The following is a 22989-nucleotide window of genomic DNA, read 5'->3' on the forward strand; positions in this document are numbered from 1 at the left end:
AACCAGAAGCATATCCAGCTTATTCTGTTAGAAGTCTATTTCCAAGGGCAAAATGGTGCTCCTTCCAATGTCTACAAACCGTCCTAATTTGACTTTTGAGCACACTCACTTTCCAGTTTACACTGGATAAAATGTGATGTGGAGCACATCATTAAACCTTCCAAAAAATCCAAAAGGAAATTTTAGCAAAAACGGCACTACATTGAGTACACCTCCTTAAGAAATACTAACATGTAATAGGTGAATATTAGCCAACTAATCGTATTCATAAACAACCTAACCAGCCTAAGAGCACTCTCCAGACACAGGCCATTCCCACATGCTTCACTAGACTTACATTAGTGCGTGACATTTATGTTTAATTCCAACATGAAACTACATGATCAAGAAGGGTTTCATATTTCAAGTGTGTGGTGCGTGATGTGTGCGCATGCATAGATGCACGCAGCAAATTTACAATAGTTAAACTGTCAATAAGTGCCACTATGGAGGCCACATACATACTAAGAGAAAACAATTGGATATTAATTCAAATAAAAATATGATCCCGTCCCTACCATACACCCGTAACTAGTTTAATATAATACTCTTATGGGGTTACATTTTTCAGAAATACAAATTAGTCTCTTTCAACTTATTTGGCAGTTAAGATCGAGAAAGTGGCTGATCTAATCACACAGTTCCTTCCTCATTTAAAAAATAGTGACAATATCATTTCGCTATAAAGATACTACCACACAAAATGCCTTTTAAAAATGGTATGAAACTCTAATTAGAATGTAACCTGAATATTTATTGAATTAGAAAAATTTTTCTCCAGTTTAAGGAGGTAGTCAAGTTTATAAATGAGAACCATTTTAAAAACACATTCCAATTATTCTTGGAAAAGCATAAATTTAGCTCATCTTCCCCTTAAGGTACATCATCTGATACAGTGTTGCTGGTAAAAATTATAAAATCGGGGCACCTAAGTAAAAGAAACATTGTTTTATCCCATACACTCTATTTGCTAAGACAGAAAAATACTAATATCTGGGGGGAAAGTTCAACAAGGGATTGAAATAAAAGTTACCTGGTAATTTTAGTTGCTAGATTCTACAAGTCATAATAATATTTCCTTTTCTATGTTGAAATCAAACCAAATATGCTTCATATATCTGGAAACCAGTGAAAGACATCTAAATAAGGAGGCAAAACTCATAGAGCATATGGAAGATCATCCTCTCCAACAATTTAGTCATATGCAGAATACTAAGCCAGATGTTTAAAAGAAAAAAAAGAAGAAAGCCCAAGAACATAAATGAACACTCTCCTCCAAGCGAAGACTGGAAAACCAGGACCACAGGGCCAACCAATTGAGAGCTCCTACATTAGCACGCAAAGGATGCATCCACCTTCTTATAAATTAGCCATCATTCTAGATCGAGGTCCTTGGTGGGCATCTAACCCAAGAAGATGAGGCCTTCAGTCAAGGTCAGATTTTTGACACTTCCCTGTATCAGGGAATGAATTTATACCATTCTTTCATAAAACCATTGAGGCTCGTCGATATTACTCTTCATTATTGAGGATAACTGAGTGAACTACAAATAAAGGAACAGTTAAAGCCAGCCTATCAGGTGCACCAATGTTCTAGGTTACAAAATATGTGGAAACTCACGTGAGTCTGTGTGCAGCTATTACAAACTGCAGAACAGGAGAGTGGGCCGCAGGGATTAGGGGTCAGAGTTCCAGCTCTGGACCACTCATGGTAATGAGACCATTTTACCCTAAATCTTGCTCATTTAGCACTCACTACTTACAATAAATAAATGGAAAGACAATAAATTTCCATTTATACCAGAAAGAAACTGCCTGTTTTAACCAATAGTATCCCTAGCATCCAGCAAAGCACCTGAAACTATGCTGGCACAACATAAAGCTGGCACTCAAACATTTTGCTGAATGAATACTATTTCCGTCAAAGCTTAGGAAAGCTAAACACTGAACGGTGGAACGGGCATTAAGTTGGGAATCAGATCTGGGTTTTCATAATCACTGCATGATCTTGGGCAAGTTGCAAGGTCCCCAGGTCTCAGTTTTCTCCTCGACAAAAGAGAGGGTTAGACCAGGTTCTCTAAGATCTCTTCTAGCTGTGAAATTCTTCATCTACCCTCAAAATGCTGCCCCTCATTACCTCCCCAAGGCCAAGTGCAAAACCATCAGTGTTCCCATCCATGGATTTAGGGCCACTCATATCTTTTGCATACAGTCTTCTCTACCAGAAAATGCAGAATACTAAGCCAGGAGTAGAAGAAGCCGGGAGAAGAAGCCTCAAGCTGAGCCACGATGGAGAGTCAGTATCAAGTTCACTTTAATGGTTCAGAACCTCGGTTCACTGACTACCTCCAGTTGTTCCCATCCTGAATCTGAAAACTCCTGTCTAGTCTGACCGGCAATAAACAGATGCTCTTCAAACTTTGTTTTCCATATTGGCCTCCCTTTTAAAACCTCTGTATGGTCTATATTTCAACTTCCTGTTTTCCAACTTAGAGAAAAGATTCACTCTCCAATAACACCTATGTTGTCAGGTCCTAACAGGGCTGCCAAATAAAATACAGGAGATCCAGTTAAATCTGAATTTCAGACAATCAGCAAACAATTTTTTAATCTAAGTATGTCCCATCCAATATTTGGGTGTATACAAAAAAATTATTCATTGTTCATCTGAAATTCAATTTTAATGGGTGTCCTTTATTTTTGCTTACTAAATCTGGCAACTCTGGTCCTCATTTAACATTATCAGCTTCCAAAGAAACAGAATTTTAAAAAGTAACTTAAATACTAAATATAATTTAATTTTTCTGTGATTCAGAAGGAAATTGGGTCTTCCAGTAGCTAAGCTGCACCTCTCTCTGGTCTTTCAACATATCACACTTACAAAACCTCGGAAATGAACTGCAAAACAGCCCATTCCATCTGGCCTTTTTTTTTTGAGGAAGATCAGCCCTGAGCTAACTGCTGCCAATCCTCCTCTTTTTGCTGAGGAAGCCTGGCCCTGAGCTAACATCCATGCCCATCTTCCTCTATTTTATATGTGGGACGCCTACCACAGCATGGCTTACCAAGCGGTGCCACGTCCACACCTGGGATACTAACCGGCGAACCCCGGGCCGCCAAGGCGGAATGTACGAACTTAACTGCTGCGCAACCGGGCCAGCCCCTCATCTGGCCATTTTATGGCCTCAGACTAAGAGAAGTAATAACCTTCATGCTTCTACGACGGAACTTAAAAACATCAAATTCCCAATTTGCAGCTCAGAGGTTGCCTTCTTCCAAATGGCCAGTACTCAATATGGTTTCCTTTTTTTTTAAATTAAGATATAATTTTTCTTTTTTAAAAAAAATATAATTGACAGATAACATTGTATTAGTTTCAGGTGTACAATACGATTCAGTATTTGTATATAACATGAAATGATCACCACAGTAAGTTAATATCCATCACTGCATACAGTTACAAATTTTTTTCTCTTGTGATGGAAACTTTTAATACCTACTCTCTGAGCAACTTCCAAATACGCAAAACAGTATTTACTATAGCCACCACGCGGTACATCACATCCCCACAAACTTACTTATTTTATAACTGCAAGTTTGTGTCTTTTGACACCTTCATCCATCTCGCTGCCCCCTCCCCAAACTCCCAGCAACCACCAATCTGTTCTCTTTGTCTATGAATTCAGTTTTGCTTTTGGGCTTTTTTTTTTTTAAGAGTCCACATAAGTGAGATCATACAGTATTTGTCCCTCTCTAACTTATTTCACTGAGCATAATGTGCTCAAAGTCCATCCATACTGTTGCAAATGGCAAGATTTCCTTCTTTTTATGGCTGAATAATATTCCACTGCGTATATACACATTGTATATAAACTATCTTAATCCTTACTTGTTCTCTGATTTGCTATATTAGTACTTATATTTCTCTCTCTTACCTAACATGTCATAAACCAGTTAGGAAGATACTTCTTTTGTATCCTCACTTTCATCTCCTACCCTTCCCCACACACGGAGTACACACAGTGTTATGTATACAGAGGTTCAACAAGTGCTTCCTAAATATTAAATGTCACTGTAGAATAGTATAAATACAGAAGCTGTGATGGTCTGCATTGAATTCGTACTGATCCTATGACAAACCTGAAATTCACTTTTTGAATTAAATTCATATCATGCTTGACTTTCTATAGCTTAAGGACAAAATGTATAGAAATTCCAGTTATGAACTTTCTGGATACCTGGATTCTTTCTAGTAAGCATTTACTGAGCATCTAATAAATCTAGACTGTGTCCTAGATGTTGCTTACTATGCAGTACGACTACAAAGTAATGAGATATATCAAAATATACATCAGACACATATAGCCTAAAAATATTTATTTTTCCACCAAGAATTATTTGAGCTCATCTCAATAAGGCTGTCATTGCTAAAAACATTTCAAGCACTCCAATTTTGAAATTTCCTTTAGAGTCTGGGGCACTTTTTTAAAGAAAATATCCTCAACAGCAGTAAATCATCTTTTGTTGAAGACACATCATCAAGAGTAATTTAGTAAATAAGTTTCATTCACAAGGTGGATGGCTCACACACTACATGTTACAGGGACATTGGTAAAAAAATTATATCATAGAAACTGTTATCAGAGGCAAGTTTTCTATGAAAGGAAATATTTTGTAACATAGAATCTCCTCAATCAATTCAGAATGCTAATATTCTAAGCCCAAATGAATTGTTCTGTCTTGTAGGATGAAGTCAACAAAATTACACTTTTTAAAAATTAACAAACGTGTTTTACCATTTATTATTTATCACTTAATAGTTTTGACATGAGTGCTTCCTTAGATCTCAAGTGCTATGTTTTTCTACTAGACTCCCTTTCCCTAGATATCATCAGAAATACCACATTTCATCAACAATTACTATTTCCTCCTAAAATCTCTGGTAGCATAAATTCTCCCTTTAAGTTCAGAATAATCTCAAGTCTTCATTGTTTGTCACTTTAAATGTGTCGCACAATCTTCCCACAATCTAAGCAGAACTAGATTTAAATTTGGCTTTTTGCAGTCAATATTTAAGAGTCAGCAAGAATAAAACAAATCTGTAGCCTCTTGTACAGTTTTCATCAGTCCTTAGGTAAACAGGCAAGCACTTCTAGAATCATCCAAGAACATTTTAATTCCAAGAAAAGAAAAAGAAAAAACATCTAGCTCTTGACATTAAACTTCTACTAATACATCAGAGGCTCACCAGTGTGGCAGAAAGAGCGGCGGACCTGGGAGTTAAGAGAGCTGGGCCCGCATGCTGTCTCTGCCCCGCCTTGCCACAACCCCCCACCAGCATTTGGGTCTTTCTCTACCTGCAGAGAAAGAAGCCATCATCCTATTTGGAGGGCTGCTATACACAACAGATGATAGCAACTGTTACATGCAACATGCTTCTGACACAATCAATCCTCTTCTAACTGCAAAAGAAAATCAGATTCTTTATCCTCATGACCTCAAATACTAAAGCCAGTAAGTTCAATCCATTTTCTCTAACTAAAGCAGTGGTCTGAAGTCTGTGACTGTCACTAGCATAACACTCCAACTCTTCATGTCAAAGCATTTATTTACTCAGCAGAATCGGGTTATGAGATATCTGCCATAAATGGAAGCTTATCTTTATAAAGAAAAAAGATTCATTTTAAATGTTTTACACAAAGATCTTCCAATTACATACCACAAAATTATCTCGGACAATTTAAAAAAATCAAACATAATTAAACCGGCAAGTAATCACTGAGGATTACTATTCATTTTTTTAAGACCTACAATGTGTCAGGTACTAACCTAAGTCCTGGGGATCTAAACTCCCACCAACCCAGACTCGCCCTTGAAGAATTCTGCTTATCTAGGGGCATGAACTTGAAAATAGATAAGGATACCAAATGATATTTTAGAAATACCATATTTCCCTGGCTCAAATATATTTCAGAATCATTCTTTCCACTTTCCAGCACTCTGAGCCCATAAAATGGCGAATTCCACCCTTTTTTCCATGTTGAGTCAACGGGAATTTGAATCTCTAATTTTTGCTTAAAATATCTTTCAAAAGTCTGTAATTAAGAAGTAACACTGAATCCAAAAGCTGGTTTATACACAGATAGCTTGTCACATGCCAGACAAAGCAATTAAAGCGAACAGAACTTGTTACCTCTCGGAAAAATCACAGAATTATCAAACTAAGAAACGGCAGTGTTTCCTTTTTTTTTTGCATCAGCACTCAGAGTTACTACTATGGACAAAAATTTAAAAAACACATTGACAACAAAATAAAATCTTTTCAACCAATAGGAAATGCAAACGAAATCTATATACTTCACTAAGTTTCAAAGTTATAGGTCAAATGTAAAGGAGTTAAGGAGATTAAGGAACACAGGTTATAAATAGCCCCATGTTACCATGTTGTTATTCTTAATCAATGGCCAAAATGATTCAGATGACTTAAAACTCAGAAAAGGCTTGGACTCAGATTTCTCTATATTGAAGAAGGTGGAATATGCCTATAATTAATATACTTCTGTCAGTTAGTAGAAGTATTTCCATATGTCTAGTTAATTTTTCATTTTACTCCCCACAGTTATTATTAAATCAATAATTTATTTCTGAATAAATAAATCTGTAATTTATTTTCTTGATTCTGGTGTTTCAGAAGCAAGAAAACAGTAACAATACAAAGTGATGGCAACACACACATGGAAATGACCTTGCCTAGGGAAGCTGGGGGAACGTCTCATGGAAGAACTGTGTTTCTTGAAGGAACAGTGGTATTTTGTAACATGAGGAATCTAGGCAAGGGAAGTATGAGGTACAAAGCATGTCACAGAATAGGGAGTAGGCTGGGCATGTCTGTAATACAGTGAGGTCTCCTGGTGTGACTCCAGGTGACCTCTGTGACAGCAGAGATGGGGCAGTACAGGGCACTCAGAGCCTAACTGGACACACGTGAATTCAGTAAGTGCCAGGGGAGAAGCATCTAATTTTCTGGAGATGTTGGAGGGCTTCGCGAAGAAGTTTCATGATGAGTCCTAAAAGATGGTTAGTCCCTATGAGGGTATTCCAGATTGGAAGAGCAGCAGAGAGCTACTGTATTTGAACCAAAGTTTCCGTGATGATTAAGTTTTGTGAGTTCCTATTTTTGATTTCAGAAATCTCCTTTTTCACTGTCAAGATGTCAATTCCCCATTCTTTCTTGCAATACTTATGCTTGCTTCTGAACAACTTTCAGTTCTTCCAAATTTGCTCTCAACTGCAGTGTGCTGGGAAACCAGTTATCAAAATGTTACAGAAATGTATATAAAATACATGTTAACACACCAAGTAAACACCTAAAGCAGAGTGAGGCACCCAGACGGATAGACTTCTGGCTTCTAAGAGGGTTTTCCTGCCAATTTCCTGGTTCTCTACTTGTTGTACATGGTTCAGGAAGCAAGATAAATAATAGCCTTCAGGCCAGGAGAGAAATTACCCCACACCTCTCTCCATTCTTGTAGTCTCCTTCCTCTTTCATTCCTTCCCATGTCAGAGGCATTCCAGATGGCAAGAGTCCACTAAGTTGTACTCCACGACAAGAACACCATTATTCATCGGAGGAATGGCATGATACAGTTATTTTGGCACATTTTATCCTTTTACACCTATAATTTGTTTAAGTAATTTTAGAGGCAGTACTTGAGAGGAAAAAAAATCTGCTTTGAATATTCAAATACCTATATATTAATATGTATCTCCTAAGTAAATGCAAAAAAGGCACATTCAATCAACTACGTAATCTGTCTCCCCTCCCCTATCACATACCACCTCTAGAGCTGTCATTTTAAAGTCCTCAACACCACTACAATCCAGTGACGATAACTCCAAACTGTGTACATTCGAAACTTTAAGCTATAATCTCTCTTTTCAAGTCCCTGGGGTATCTGCCTTCTGGGGCTACTTAGTATCAAATATATTGGAGGGGCGTGGCCAAAGAATCTATCAAAGGAGGAGTTTTCCCTCCTTTCAGCACAAAGACCTTCACCAACACAGCCTCCACCTGGGGCGACATTCAATTTGAACCTAGGGGTATGCATCGAGAGACGAGACAGTAGATGCAAGTCCAAAATTAGGATGCAACTCAGAACGGCCAGCTTGGCTCACCACCTTAGCTGTATGTGGAAATACAAGCAGGGCTTGGCATAACTTAAAAAAAATTCAAAAGTAATAGTGACAGAAGGACAGAGATCACTCTCAAGAGTTCCAAGAAGAGGATGATGATAGCAAAACTATCAAGATTTGAGGGTTTGCTAGCTGATTCCAAAATGCCTTTCTTCTTTGTATAAGAACAGCTGGAAACAATATATCCCTATTCATTATGGGAAAAGATCAAAGACAGGAAGGGGACATTTGCACACACACACACTGCTTCCCTGGAAGCATACAGCACCTGATGAATCACCGCACAAAAAAGGAAACTGAGAAACACCACGGGCTTACCCAGCCAGGCTGACCTAAAGCTCGCATAACAGCGTCTCTTCACGGCAGGGCTCAGGTGTCACTGTCCAGCACAGTGATTATACAAGTATTTTTTGAAGAAATATATTTATCCAAAATCTTAAGTTTTTCATTCAACATATGAGAATTAAAAAAAAAAACAAAACTGAGATACAATGTCACAGGAAGAGTCTGCTAGGACAAGAACACCTTCCTGAAACTTACAAGTTTTGTTTCACATACAATACAGAACCTTCACTGTTTTAGATTATCTCAACGTAACATTTGCACTTAAAAGTTTAGATGTTAAACTTTTGTAGAGTTGTCTCCTCTATCAAAAAAAAAGATATATTAGTCTTAAAAAAACATTTTAGAAAAACTGTTTACTCATTGGCACTTTGAAATAAAAGTAACTTCCATTTTGATGGTTTTCTTAGTGTTCTATTCCACTTAGTAAAGTCTATCCCACCCTTTAAAAGCAAGGATGGTGGAATTAGCTCAGAAAGAATTAAATTTATATAGCATCGTTACAACAAAATATTTCTCATCCTTGATAGTGTCATTCAGCTGACATATTAATCAGCTGAAATGAAAAGAAACAGTGCTTTGTGATAAATTCTCACCACAAGCATGTTACAGTTTCTAAGGAGAGGGAGGAAAAAAGCATTTTACCAGAGTCCAGTGTCAGTGGATTCAAGATCCAGACCGAGCACAAGATGCTCATTCAAGAGTCATGAGGAACCTCACAGGTATAAGGCACTGTGCCAGGGGTGAGCGATTACAGCCCCTGCTCTCAAACTGAACCCCACACGGAGATGTCAAACATGTAAAAGACAATAAAATATGAATTTTTAAGACGGCTGTGAGGATTTGAGGAAGTAAAGCAAAGACCTAGAAGTGAGTGGCATGAACTGTGCACACAGCAGGAAAAAACAAAGAACCCCAAATACCTAACCAGCCTGACAGAAAGGAGGACGGCAAAAATTTTAATCAAAAGATAACTACCAAAATCCTCTAAACTCAGTAATTGCAAAGGAAATAATTGTAAATGAAGATAAGCATCTACAAATAAAGATGTTCACTGAGGGATTATTTAACATAAGAGAAAAACTCAAAACCCAAACATCCAGTAACAAGAGAATAGCCATGGGATGAAATATTACACTCATTAAAATGATGTTAATGAAAACCATTTAATAACATGAGAAAAAGAATCTAAAGCTTTTTAAAAGCACACTATCATACCTACATTATCTCATGCATGTTAATAGGTATACAAAATTTTTAAAAGATCAAAAATAAAAAGTTGAAGCTGTTTATTTCTCAGAGGTAGGATTACACGTGATTTTGTTTCATTTTTACATTGGTCTATATTTTCCAAACATTATACAGTAAGTGTTGTTACATTTTAGTTGGTAAAAAGGTTATGTAAGTCACTGTATTTTAGGATTTCCCTTTAGATCCATTTACAGCCCTTTTCATCTTTTTTGGTAGAAAGTAAATCTCTCAGTATTCCACAGAACCCACTCATTTAAACAGGTTAATATTTGTAAATTGCTTAGAACAGTACCTGGCAGGTAGAACACAACTACACAGGTGTTCATTTTATTCAGTAATTTTAAATTCCCTTTATCTAGTCAAAGTAACAAGTGTTTTAGAGCTGGTCTGTTTGTCATGGCACCTTGGTATAAGAACATTAGTGGTTTTTTTCCCTCCTAAATTCTAACATCGCTTAAGAGATGACTGCTGTCTCCCTTTCAAGGAAGAAATTCAGTCAAATATCAAGTTCCTCACAGAGAAGACAGGAAATTAATGAAGGGGGTGGAATTTTAAAAGACGGTCCAACTGTAAAGAGACACAAAAGTGTGCTCAACAGATTTATTAAAGAGTCTCTCTCAAGTCAACATTTCATGGGATTAAACTCTAACATTAAGAAGAATATATACAGGGAGGCTGGCCCCGCAGCCGAGTGGTTAAGTTCACGTGCTCCGCTGCAGGCAGCCCAGTGTTTCATTGGTTCGAATCCTGGGTGCGGACATGGCACTGCTCACCAAGCCACGCTGGGGCAGCGTCCCACATGCCACAACTAGAAGGATCCACAACGAAGAATATACAACTATGTACAAGCGGGCTTTGGGAAGAAAAAGGAAAAAATTTTAAAAATATCTAAAAAAAAAAAAAAAGAAGAAGAATATATACATATCCAGATGAATAAATGGAGAAATCATATACCAGACTCTTAGTGGGGAGAGGGCTATGTGTAATTATTTGGAAAATAATGTTTTCAGGAGTTGCTTGAGGGTGTGATGAGTAGTGGTGGTGTGGTGGTGAGGGACACCCCAGGGGAAAGTCAAGAAACTAAAGATGACAACCAACTGTTCTAAATAATAAAAAAAAATGAAGAATTTGAACTTGCAAAGCAGAGGAATACTTGAGGGAGAAATCAAGGAGGACTTTAATTGTTTGAGGACTGTCTTTGCTAAAGAAATTTTCGATCAAGTCTACACTACTCACTTACGCTCTTGTAAAAATGGATTCTTTTATCCAAAGTAATATTGAGTTCTGCATCTAAACTGCACAAGACTGCACATAGACACAAGACCTGGACAACAGGTAACAAATCTGGGTTATCCACACATATAAACCTATTCCATACATGTATTCATTTCTGGTTTTGAGAAACTTATACATGCATAAAGTTTGCTTAGAGAAACAGATCGACAAGGACTTTTTTATTTTTTTTATCAGCAGTTCTTTTAGTCCCCCTATCCCATTTTCGATGCAGAGGCAATGAGGAAGAGGTGCCTTTCATTTTAGTACCTAACTCCATCTCTACAAAGAATACTTACAATGCTCCCATTTGCTTTTTCAGTTTTAGGCATTATATATATCTTTCAACACCATTCTTCCTTCCATCCCCAGCACAAAGACAAATGCTTCACAAAGGACTTTTATCTAGAATATATTAAAGAAACAACAACTCAGTAATAAGACAAACAACCTAACTTAAAAGTGGACAGAAGATCTGGACACTATATGTTACTGGAACCCAAAATGTCCATCAATGCATAAAAGGATAAACAAACTGTGGTATATCCATACAATGAAGTCCTCTTCAGCAATAACAACGATTGGACTCTTAATAAATGCAGCATGGATGAATTTCAAATAATTATGCTGAATGAAAGCAAGACCAAAAAAGAGCACAGACTGTGTGATTCCATGTACATAAAATTCTAGAAAATTCAAATTAATCTATAATGACAGAAAGCAGATTAGTGGTTGCCTGAGGAAAGGAGGTGGGAGAGGCGAAGGGAGGGAAGAAGATCACAATCAGGCACAAGGAAATTTCTAGGGGGATGGTTGTGCTCATTAACTTGACTGTGGTGGTAGTTTCACTGCAGTATACAAACATCAAAACACAAGTTTTTCACTTTAAATGTGTGCAGTGTACTGTATGTCAATTATACCTCATTAAGTCTGTAATAAATGTTTTAAATTATGAGAGAAAAGAATAGGACACAAATAAGCTACACAGGTGTTGCGGACTCAGATGTGGGCTTTCTGACTACGGCGTTCACTGTAGGATGATCTGACTGGGACATTTTCTTTGGACAACCCCGCACACAAACACAGAGCCAGTGTCAGAATCTTTAGGTCCTTTGCCTTGAGCTCGTCAGAGACCTCAGAGAAGACACTTCAACTCTGGCCAGCATCCCGAAAGCTAAGCGAGGGAAGACACCCGGGGATCTTAACATAAATGTGTAACTCATACTCACTCTCATTACTATACTTCTGGCAGGGAGCAGAGTTAAATGCCAGTTATATGCCACTTCTTTAACTAGAAATCTTAGATAAATATATTTATTGAAAAGCTAAACTATCTTCATAAATGAGAGACAGCATGTCACAGGTGAAACATCAAATGATGATAAGCTAGATAAAAGACAAAATTAACAGGCAAACCTAAAAGAATAAAGAATTACGTGGTTGAAAATTTGGGGAAGGGTGGGGGACAAACAACTACTATGACCATACAAATTTTTTTAAAAGTCAAAACTGCCAAGAAGAAAATTAATAAAAGTCCCTGACTTTATATTTTGAGAGGAAACAAATCAAGTGATTTACCCAAGGTCATTTGGCTTTTTAGTGACAAAGATTAAACTCAAATTTAAATCTGGAGAGAACTTAAGATAACGTCACAGAGTGAAAACCTAAATCAGAAGTTTTGGGTCCAGTCACACATAGGAATACCAGAAAGATACAGAGGCCCTGAGAAAGGTGGGCATTCCCGGCAAAAGGAACACTGCAGCCAGAGGTCCAGAGGCCAAAGAGAATCAGATAAGTTCCAGGGTTCAATTACGTATATAAAAATAGTGGCGTTTAAGCTCAAAGGGAGCTGAATTTAAACTTTACCCTAAATCTGCTGTGCATACAGAGGAAGACTGACTGACTGACTGATGTTTGTTTTACTGACACCTGACATTCCGAGGGTTTGAGGAGCTCCTTTTCCTACACTTGGCCATCATCTATCTCTTCCCCCACTGCACTGACCGCCCTTCCTTGTTTTCAGTCCTCTCTCTGCTCTGGTGCCCTTTAACTCAGGAGTTCTCCACCATGGTTACAAGGAGCCAGGAGTGTCCAAAGGAAAGCACCTGAAGTTGGTGAGTCACTTTTCAAACAAACAAAAGAACAGTTAAAGCATCACTCACTTGATTTAGGGCAGAAGTAGAGAAGAAAGGACAGAATAATAGCAAAGGAACTGAAAATCTCACATAACTCTAGTTATTAGCATGGAAGCTTGGAGTCTATGCCAATGTCATCCTCGTGTGTCCCAGTAGGAAATGATCAAATCCAGTAGGAAAAGCTCACGTTCTAACCCATTTCACGTTTGCTGGTTTCACTGATTTCTGCCTTCACAGGCTTTTTATTTTTTTTTCCACTACCAAAACCACTCTACACTCCTCTTTTGATAAAATTTATTGTGATTATTATTGCCATGTGAAAGCAGCAGCAAGTCTTAGAGTTCCTTCTACAATACCTTCCCAACAATTAGATCTACAAAGTTTAACAGGGTTCAGAGAACATGCAACAGCAAAGCACCTGTACGGTTTCAGCTGTGCTAATCACTGGGAAATGAATACGCTCTAGAGAGCAACTCTTTTCAAGCATTTTTTAATATAATGGCATACACCCTAAATCTATATAAATCATTAGTTGCTTAACATTTGAAATTATGACTCCATGTACTACATGAGCATTCAACAGAAATGATAAAATCAATTACAGGCTTTCCTCTCTTGACCTAAGGAAGGCAGTTACAAGAAAAACCGCATTACTGTGCTTTAACTAAACTTTAACGAGACTGTCTACCTTCACTTCTTCCTGATGCCTACAGTGATCCTGAACCAGGTTCATTCTCAGTTCGGAAAAGAACTGTTTCAGAAAAATTAGAACCTGAAGCAAACAGACATTCAAAAGCTTAGCTCCAATAGCTTTCCAATCACTAAATACCAACTGCAAGTATCATATTTTCAATTTTGAACCATAATAGATGTTTCAAATTATGGCATTTTACATCATGCAATGTGCTAATGGATTACAGAGCCAATAAGCACATCTTAAGAACATCAATCTTGATGAAAGGAAAAGATGTCACAAGCCAAAGGAAAAGTGAAACAGGTCATTTTAAGATATAAATTTTAGCTACTATAATGACTAATTACAATCAGAATAAAATCTAAAAATGCACAAATCAGCTACTACACTGAAATTAAGAAATGGAACAGACTTCCTATATAGAAGCTAAGTTCTGTTGTCTTAGCAACATTCCATGAAACGTAGCTGCGCTCCAGAAGTAAAACGGGTTTTCCTGCAAATCTAAGAAAAGTTAAAATTTCAAAGGTAAAAAGGCTTTAAAAATTCTCCAAGAAAAATTCCTCAACCATATCTACTGTGCCTTAACACAAGCTACACAATGTCTGAGTCCAAAATTAATATGCCAGAAAATACTGACTGAACATTTACTGGATAAAATTCTATATATCCTCAAGAATCCAGGTTCTTATCTCGGCTCCTCTGTATTATCTCCAAGTGAAATTACTGAGTAAGACAAAAGGATATATAATAGATGGGAAGTGTATGACCCAGACTACAAATGCAGAAAAATTCAGACAAGAAAATTAATGAGTGACGACTAGAAAAGGGAGACTAATGCTGAGTTTTGAAGGATGGGAACATTCTGATAGACAAGAAGATTGAAGGTCTTATCAGGTGAGAGGAAACACACACATGCAGTCACAGCAAAGGGAATGAGAGGCTGTGTGGAGGAGACGGCCAATGATGACCGTCACAGAGTGGGCAGTCAGTGGTAGCACAGTACCGCAGCTGTGCTCTCAACTCCAGGAAACAGGATTTATCTCGCGTTCTATGTGAACGGCACCAGCTGGAGGTGTGCAAAGTGGGGATCCTGGGTAGGTACTAGAGAAAAGTAACAGGTGAGATGCTCCACTAAAGAGTTTCTGTGAAACAGAGGAGCCAAACACTGAACACATCCAGACAGACTCAGTCCACATTAGCACATCAAAGTACAGGAGCTGTCCCAAATGGGGAAACTGCATAAACCAGCTTATCTTGGATTGTGGTTTTGACCCTCTCCCCCTATGAAACCCCTATTAATATTTCTTAAAGCACATTTTAGAAAATACTGAGCTGCTTTATAAAAGGCCTTCAGAGTCAAGTTGCGTCTTGATAGAGAAAAATGAGGAACCACTGAAAGTTTTAGTGAAGAAATGATGGCAGGAAGGCTATTTAAAAACAAAACAAAAAAATTCTACCACAAATATGAAAGGTAGATTAAAGCAGCAGATCTGAGAATCTTGAGAGTAAAAGACTGTTTAAAATCCTTCTTCTGGGAGCGAACTCACTAAGTTAATACAAGGAACAACAAATCCACATTGTTAATAATCAAGTTATTTAAAAAGCATCTTTTAAACAGTCAAATCCTTTTTAAGATCTACTTTTCAGGAAATATAACCTTTACTCCTAAATTCACCAGGTCTTCACGGTAGTCATACCAGTTTACGGTCAGGCAGTGAATCTCAGATTTCACAGTGTAAGCAAGCACGGCCCATTCAAAACGACCCTTAGTCGTCCCCCAGAGGCCCAGGTGACAGCACTATTAATACGAAGTAGGTATCACAGATTTTGAGAAACCATATTGTTGGAAGTTTTTGTACTCAAAAATAGCAAATAATACGCTTACCAAAGAGGTAACTAAAAACACCACATACTGTTCAGAACAGTGGACACTGTCCTACGAAAAACTTAATAAAAAATAAAAAGCTTTAAAAGAACAGGATGAAAAGTTTACCCATAGTTTATCTGGATCCTTCTGCTAGAAATCTTTATTAGTTTAGATTGCCACAATCATTAGTAAATTATAACCCATGATTTCTAAATAGATGCTTAAGGAGGGTCAACAAGCCTAAGTTTTGGAACAAACAAATGTTCTGCATAGTCTTGAGACAGATCTGTTTGGAAATCAATTTCATTAGAAAACGCATTTTAAAAACAGATGCAGGCGATTTACCATATTTTATAAATGAAGCAAAAACAACTGCATTTTAAAACTGGTCTTAAAGAGAAAGTAATCCATATATTAGATAAAATAGTTCAAAAAGTCAGATGAGTTTATATCAAATGGACCTTACAATAGATTGGTGAACAATATAAACTATTATTTAACATTTAAGTGAAATAACAGCAACTTCTATTTTAAGGCACAGAATGGTAAAGTACCAATGTCTTATATCATTAATATTCTTGAAAGATCATTAGGCATTAACATGCTGTTTCTGTTTTTGTTTTTTTTTTTTTGAGGAAGATTAGCCCTGAGCTAAGATCTGCTGCCAATCCTCCTCTTTTTGCTGAGGAAGACGGGCCCTGAGCTAACATCCATGCCCATCTTCCTCTACTTTATATGTGGGACGCCTACCACAGCGTGGTGTGCCAAGCCGTGCCATGTCCGCACCCGGGATCTGAACCGGTGAACCCCGGGCCAAGGAAGTGGAACGTGCGCACCTAACCGCTGCGCCACCGGGCCAGCCCACTGAGCAACCTGCTGTTTTTGAAGGAACAGCTGCTAGTTAACTGAAACTAGTAAGAACCACCACTTATCCACCAATTTATATCCTTTTAGTTTGAAGTAACGTCCAAAGTATGTCCTTCTAACAAAACATAAAAGCTAGATTAAAGCATAAATATATAGTACTGTACTAACACAGCATACATTATTTCTACAAAAATAAGCCCCCATGTTCAAGTCATATGGAAATGGCAGACATTGAGGCATAAAAACAAAAACAGAAGAACATTCTCTGTCTAGAAGTTTACAGTGCTCAACGAGTAACTTAATAAATAGCCACAGGTGGATCTTCTGAAAGAAGATAACAGATAACAGAGAGACTTTCAATTTATCAGTTTTGCAATTGTCACACAACCCACCAATTCCACAAATCAAACCTGGCTACCACAGTCCAAACTGTTTGAAAGCACTAACTCCACTGTTCCAAGTCAAATAAATCAACGATGTCCTTCTAATTTAGAAGTGCATCTCTACTACATAATATAATTTTAACCCAGGTATAAATCCAACGTTAGTGTTTCTCAAAATGCAAACTACTGGGCTCCCCCCCCCCAATCTGCTGACTCAGAACTGCAGGGGTGATGCCAGGGGATCCGCACCTTCAATTACTCCACCAGGTGATCCCCATGCACGCAAATGCTGGAGAGCCACCACCTTCCTCGTGAGCCTGATAACAAGGTTTTGGCTTTTAGGCACTAAAATCTCCTCATTTGGGACCTTTTCAAACTAAATTTTATTACATAAATTAATACTTCAAAAAGATTTAGGTAATAAATGTGTTGTGCCAGAAAAAGAAGTGCACAATAAAATCACAGCAGAAATTAAAAGAAGAAAGTTTTTGTATAGGCCATTTTATTTTTAACTCAAGATTTAAGACATTCCTAATCAGGTCTTTGACATCAAAATTTCTAACTTAAAAATAATCCAATCCACACTATTAAAAATACAGTATTTCAAATATGTTCAGATTCATTTACACAGCTGTTAAGTAAATCAGGGTGTTAACTGTTTACATTATACCAAATATAAGCAATGATTAAACTTATAAAGCTAAATCCAAGCAAATCAGTTTATATGCAACTATTAAATTTACTCTGGACAAAAACTGATTTTTCATAAACTTACATAATTTTCACAAACTTACATAAACATGTATAACGGAAAGAGCAATGGAGCAAAACCTAGAAGCCACCTAGAGTCCAGTTCTGGTTAATATAGCTGCTAGCCACCTGACCTTAGGGCCCTGACAAATCATTTTACCTACCTAAAAAAAGATACAGCTATCTACTTTACTCACTTCACAGGATTATTTCCTGTGCAAATCAAATGAGATGGTATGTCAATACATTCTGAAATACTAAATACTGTAAAGCACTTTATAAATCAAAGGCATTATCATTAAGAGTACAATTTGAGACACTATCTCTGGGTGCCTGCTGTAAGAGAGACTTACAGAAACAACGGAGAACATAAAAATGGACCTTTCAGATTCAATTAGATATTGAACGCTCTTGTATATATTCCGTAAATTACAAACATAAAACCTAAGAATCCAAATCAATTACCCATCCTTGGTCCTTATTTATAACAGATCCATTTCCTGCATAAAGATATAAACAAAATTAGATAGGCCATGAGTTAATAATGTCAAAACTGGTCAGTAAGTATGTTATTCTCTCTCCTTTCACGTTTGACAGTTTCCATAATAAAAAATTTTAACAAAACAACGATGTATATGTGTGTATATAAAATATTTGTAAAAGCTTAAAAATAAATCTCTTTTATAAGTTATCTTTTTGAAAACGATTCCCATACTGCTGCATCATTTTCCTTCAATGTTACCTCAGATTCTATACTATATTCCAAAATAAGCTAACTCGTGACACCTACTAACCTACTAGAAAATAATTATTCCCTTCCAACTAGGCAAGTAAATGCTCTTACCTGAGCTGCAAAAATTTAATTCATACGTTTCTGCTTCCTGATCTTTACTCCTTTGTTTTTTAGCTCATTCATTACAAAATCTCAGAATTAAAAAGTGAAATGACCCGTTTCAACTGCATTTATGTGTAAGAAACTTAAGGGAAAAAAGGTAAATACTCTTGTTAGTATTGCCAAAGACCACCCATAGTTGGGATTGGCCATTCCTCTTAAAACCTGTTGACCTATACAACTCAACATAGTAAGAGACTGTTTCATCCAAAATAAAGTTAACATGTTTGTCAGACAAAGGAAATTAGTAAATTTAACACTCATATCAAGGATTCTATCAAATTATGCATAACAATGTATAATTACTCTGCATACATCAACCTAATTGCTCAAATATGTCCTTTAACCAGGGGCCATATTCCACAGATTGAAAAAGCATAAACCACCTTTCATCTCAAGCAGATTTTTTGTTTAACTTAATAAAACTTATCTATATCTCAATAGCTTACACTTCAGTAGTCAATGAAGAAACTGCAAGCGCTCAATGAAAACTTAAATGCAGACAGAAGGGCAATAATATCTTGTGGTTTGTACTTAAAAGTATATTTGGCAATATCCACATCAATTTGTTCATTACGTGGGAGCTAAATCTTTGTTTTTTCATGTTACACCTGCAGTCACAATAACCAAAAAGTATCCTGTGCCTGAAGAGATAGTGTACCTTAAATCGTTGATTTGGGAGGGAGGGGGCCAGGAGACAGCAAGTGGGCAGGGAAGGGGAGCTCACCAATTCAGCTGTCATGACAGCATTTGTCTTCTAAGCATTAAAAACCCCATTCATTTTTATATGAGATGCATTTGAGAGGAGCCATATATAGAAACCACTTTTTCCAACACAGTCTTTCATAACTTTGAATGTAAAGACTCCTGATCCAAGTCCTCATTTGTATTATTTAAAAACAAGTAATTGTAAAACTCTCAGTCAAGCCATAAAAGGAAAGCTGTTGGAAGATGAAAAACAAACAAAAAGGAACTACCATACCTGATTCAAGTAAGGTTAATAATTTTACAGATTTTGCATGTTTACTTTAGAGTCTGTTAATAGTACAGAAGCAAAAAAGAAAATTGTAAAACCACTAGCAGGCTGGTAGGTACCCTTATTTGGTGGCAATGGCTAGAGTTAAATATCTATCTATTCACAATGCACCTATTACTTCCCTTATTTCTTTTCCTAAGTCGATGAGACCATCATTACCCCTACTATCGTGTTCTAAGCACACAAGTAAACAGCTTTCTCACCTCATCTCAGAATCCTACACTAAATCCCAAGCTTCAATTAAAAAATCATTATTTCCCATACAATTGCAGAAATCCCCCCTAAAAGAGTGAGGAATTACAGAATACAGAAAAATGAAGACAATTTCACCTCGTACATCTAAATAGGGATGCCAGTAACAACAACTGCAATAAAAAATCAACAAGGCGTACTCTGAATTTTCATGATTTTAATAAAAGAAAATCATGAAATTTTAAAGTAAAGGTGGCGCTCTGTCCTCAATTCACCCTATTGTGACTCACTTTTGCAGACTATATGGTAGGAAATAACAGTTACTTTTCAAAGATCTTTGCAGTTACACCCAAGCCAAAATCAGGACAGAGATCCACCCTTAATTACAGCAATTTAACTGTCTCATCCAAAGCAAGGTAGAAACTAAAACGTCCCCCTGAAATCAGGGCTAAATAAGCCCATTTCATATACTAGTTTTCAAAGCCTCCCTTTAAGGGAAATGTTTCTATTTACTTCATATTTGAACTCAGCAGGAGGAAAAAGAATAAAAGGGGGGGAGGGGGACCCAAATTGAACGCACAAGTACAAAAAGCAGATTCTCCTCCAATCCCTCTTAATTCCCCCAATCCGCCTCTGCCACACACAAGGACAGCGAGTCTGGGGAAGGCTGGCAGCAGGGCAGACGGTGAAGGCCCTCCATTCACTCACGTGGGCCACCATCCAAAGGGTTACACACACACTGCCCGAGGAGAGCTCATACAAAGCAGATCCTTACAAGTACTTCTTATTATAAAATACACCCACGCTGAACAAGAGCTTTATTTTAAAGTAAGACTGTGTTCAGGTGGGGGAGGTTAAACACAACAAAGGCTTCCATGATGAAAGGCTGACAGCACAAATATATGCATATACCTACACACATATGAAAAAAAATCCATCTAACTAATTTATCAGGAACAGCAATCGATACCAACAAGAGCCATTAGATTAATAAATCCAAAAAAGTAGCATGCGTAACAGCCAAAGGGGCTGCCTGCTGCGCTCTAAGCCCAGAAAGGTAATGATACGCCTGCGGAGGAGGGTCGAGCCCTGCGCAGACTGAGAGACCCCCCTCAGCGCCCCCTTAGCACCCCCTGCCCGCCCCTCGGCGCCAGGCACCGCTGCACCGCACAGCATGCGAGCACCATCAGCGCTGCGAGTTCCGCAGAAAACTGGTGAATGAAATGCGCACGGAGACCAACCTGGCCAGTGACCGCGGCGCAGAACCAGGGGTCGCTAACTAGCTTAGCCACGGGATTCTCCTGCAGGATGGAATAAAGGGAGCACACCCCAACCCCGGCAGCTGGAATGCGGTTCTTTCTCACTGCCTCTTTCCAAAAAGAGGGTGGAAGACGCAAGGGTTTTTTCTCTTTCTTTCTTTTAAACTAACTCCAAAAAACGCGAATCGGAAGCAACTGTGAACATCCTGGGGGACCGGGCGGGCGACGAGGGGAGAAAAGCGAGGCAGCTCTCCAACTCCCGGGGAATCACCGTCCAGTGTGACATGCATCCATCAACCAGTCCCGGCCGGGGGACGACGGCGGCCCCCGCTCTCCGCCCGCGGAGCACCAGCGGGGCTGAAGCCGGGGATTAGACGGGTGACCCTCCCGGGGCGCGGGGAAAGAATGCCGGGCACCGCTGCCCTCAAGGTCACCACGCGCCGGGGCGGGGGCGGCCGGCGGTGGGATGGACTACGGCGCGGCCGACGCGGCTCGGAGAAGAGCTGCGGGTGTAGATGCGAAGCCCCCCCGAGCCCCGTCCCTCGGGCCCTGGGCGGGGACTCCCGGGCCGACACGGCGCAGAGGTGCACGCCGAGGAACCCGCTCACCTTTACGATCTGCGGGCGCGGCAGGACACATGCCGCGAGGGGCCCCCCGCACGCCCCCGCCAACTTCTCCCGAATCCGCCGCAGTCCGCGGGGCAGCCGGCTGTCAGGACCCCCGCGCGCCGCCCCGACCTCCCCCACAGGTGACCTGCTCCGCCGCGGCCGGGCGGCGGCCGCCACTCACCTCGCGCGGCAGCAGAAACCATTTTCCGAGGGGGGAAAGGAAGGGGAGCCGCTGGAGGGTCGGGGGTTGGGGGGTCGGGGAGGGACCGTGAGCAGCGCAGAGATTGGGGACTCGGTCCTCGGCGCAGCGGCAGCCAGCTAGCGGGGCTCCGGGCACCACGCGGAGGTGCGGCTGCACCTCGAGGAGGAGGCGGCCGCGGAGCCGAGAAGCTCGGCGTCCACCAGCCGGGGCTCCCTACTCACGCTGCACTGCGAGCAGGCGGCGGCGGAGGCGGCGCCCGGCCCGGCCCGGCCCCCGCCCAGAACCCGGCAGCCGCCGAGTGGCCGCCCGCGTCCCCGCAGGACCCGCCTCCTCGGCTCCGCAGAGCCGCACACTGGGCGCGCCGCGCTCCGCACGGGCTGCTCCGGGGCCTCCCGCAGCCGTCCGCAGCGGCAACGGCGGGCGGGGGGCAGCCCCCCGGTGAGCACCGCTGCCCGGCCGCTCGGGCGGGGCCCGCGGCCACCGGCGAGCGGCCGGCCGAGCACGAGGGGGCTGCGCACAGCTCCGGGCAGGGGCCCCGTTTGCACCGGGTGGCCCGCAAGATTGCCGGGTCAGGCAGCGGGAGGAGGACTCTCACCCGTTCCGGTCCGGCGCTCCCTTCTCTCCACACCCACACGCCTCCCGCTCCACGCTGGCGGCGCAGCTGCTCCCGCTGCCACTGCCGCCGCCGCCGCCACCGCCGAAGCTCGCGCCGCCGCTGCTGCCGCCTTGGCTGGGCGCAGTCACGTGACGCGGCCCGCGGGGAGGCTGGGGGCGGGCAGGCGCGCGCGCGCGCGGGGGAAGCGCGGCTCGGACTGGGACTGGGAGCCGGGCGGCGCGGAGAGGGCGTTTAAGGGGAGGACCCGGCGAGCGCGCGCCCGGCTGGCAAGCGCGCGCCCGGCGATTAGCCCCGGCGGCGCGGTCGGGAAAGGGTGGCCGGAGTGAGGGCGGGGGCCCCGCGCCTCCGCACGCCCCTCCCTCTCTTCCTTCCCCGACCGCCTCGGCCCGCC

The 22989-nt window shown here is 40.4% G+C and overlaps 1 protein-coding gene across 8 annotated transcripts in view; it reads right to left on the reverse strand.

Moving 5' to 3' along the window:
- The window catches only part of ATP2B1 (ATPase plasma membrane Ca2+ transporting 1), a 122697-nt gene extending 99708 nt beyond the window's left edge, over positions 1–22989 (reverse strand). For 4 of the 8 annotated variants that reach the window (XM_070507041.1, XM_044743933.2, XM_070507042.1 and 1 more), the window contains exon 1: positions 22578–22989. The gene's annotated coding sequence lies outside the window, so the exon portion shown is untranslated. Of the gene's footprint in view, positions 1–11396; positions 11505–21961; positions 22283–22577 lie in introns of those variants that run through there. The other 4 variants (XM_070507038.1, XM_044743929.2, XM_070507039.1 and 1 more) reach the window with 4 other exon arrangements.

This window comes from Equus asinus, chromosome 4, assembly GCF_041296235.1.
Source record: "Equus asinus isolate D_3611 breed Donkey chromosome 4, EquAss-T2T_v2, whole genome shotgun sequence".
NCBI lineage: Eukaryota > Metazoa > Chordata > Mammalia > Perissodactyla > Equidae > Equus > Equus asinus.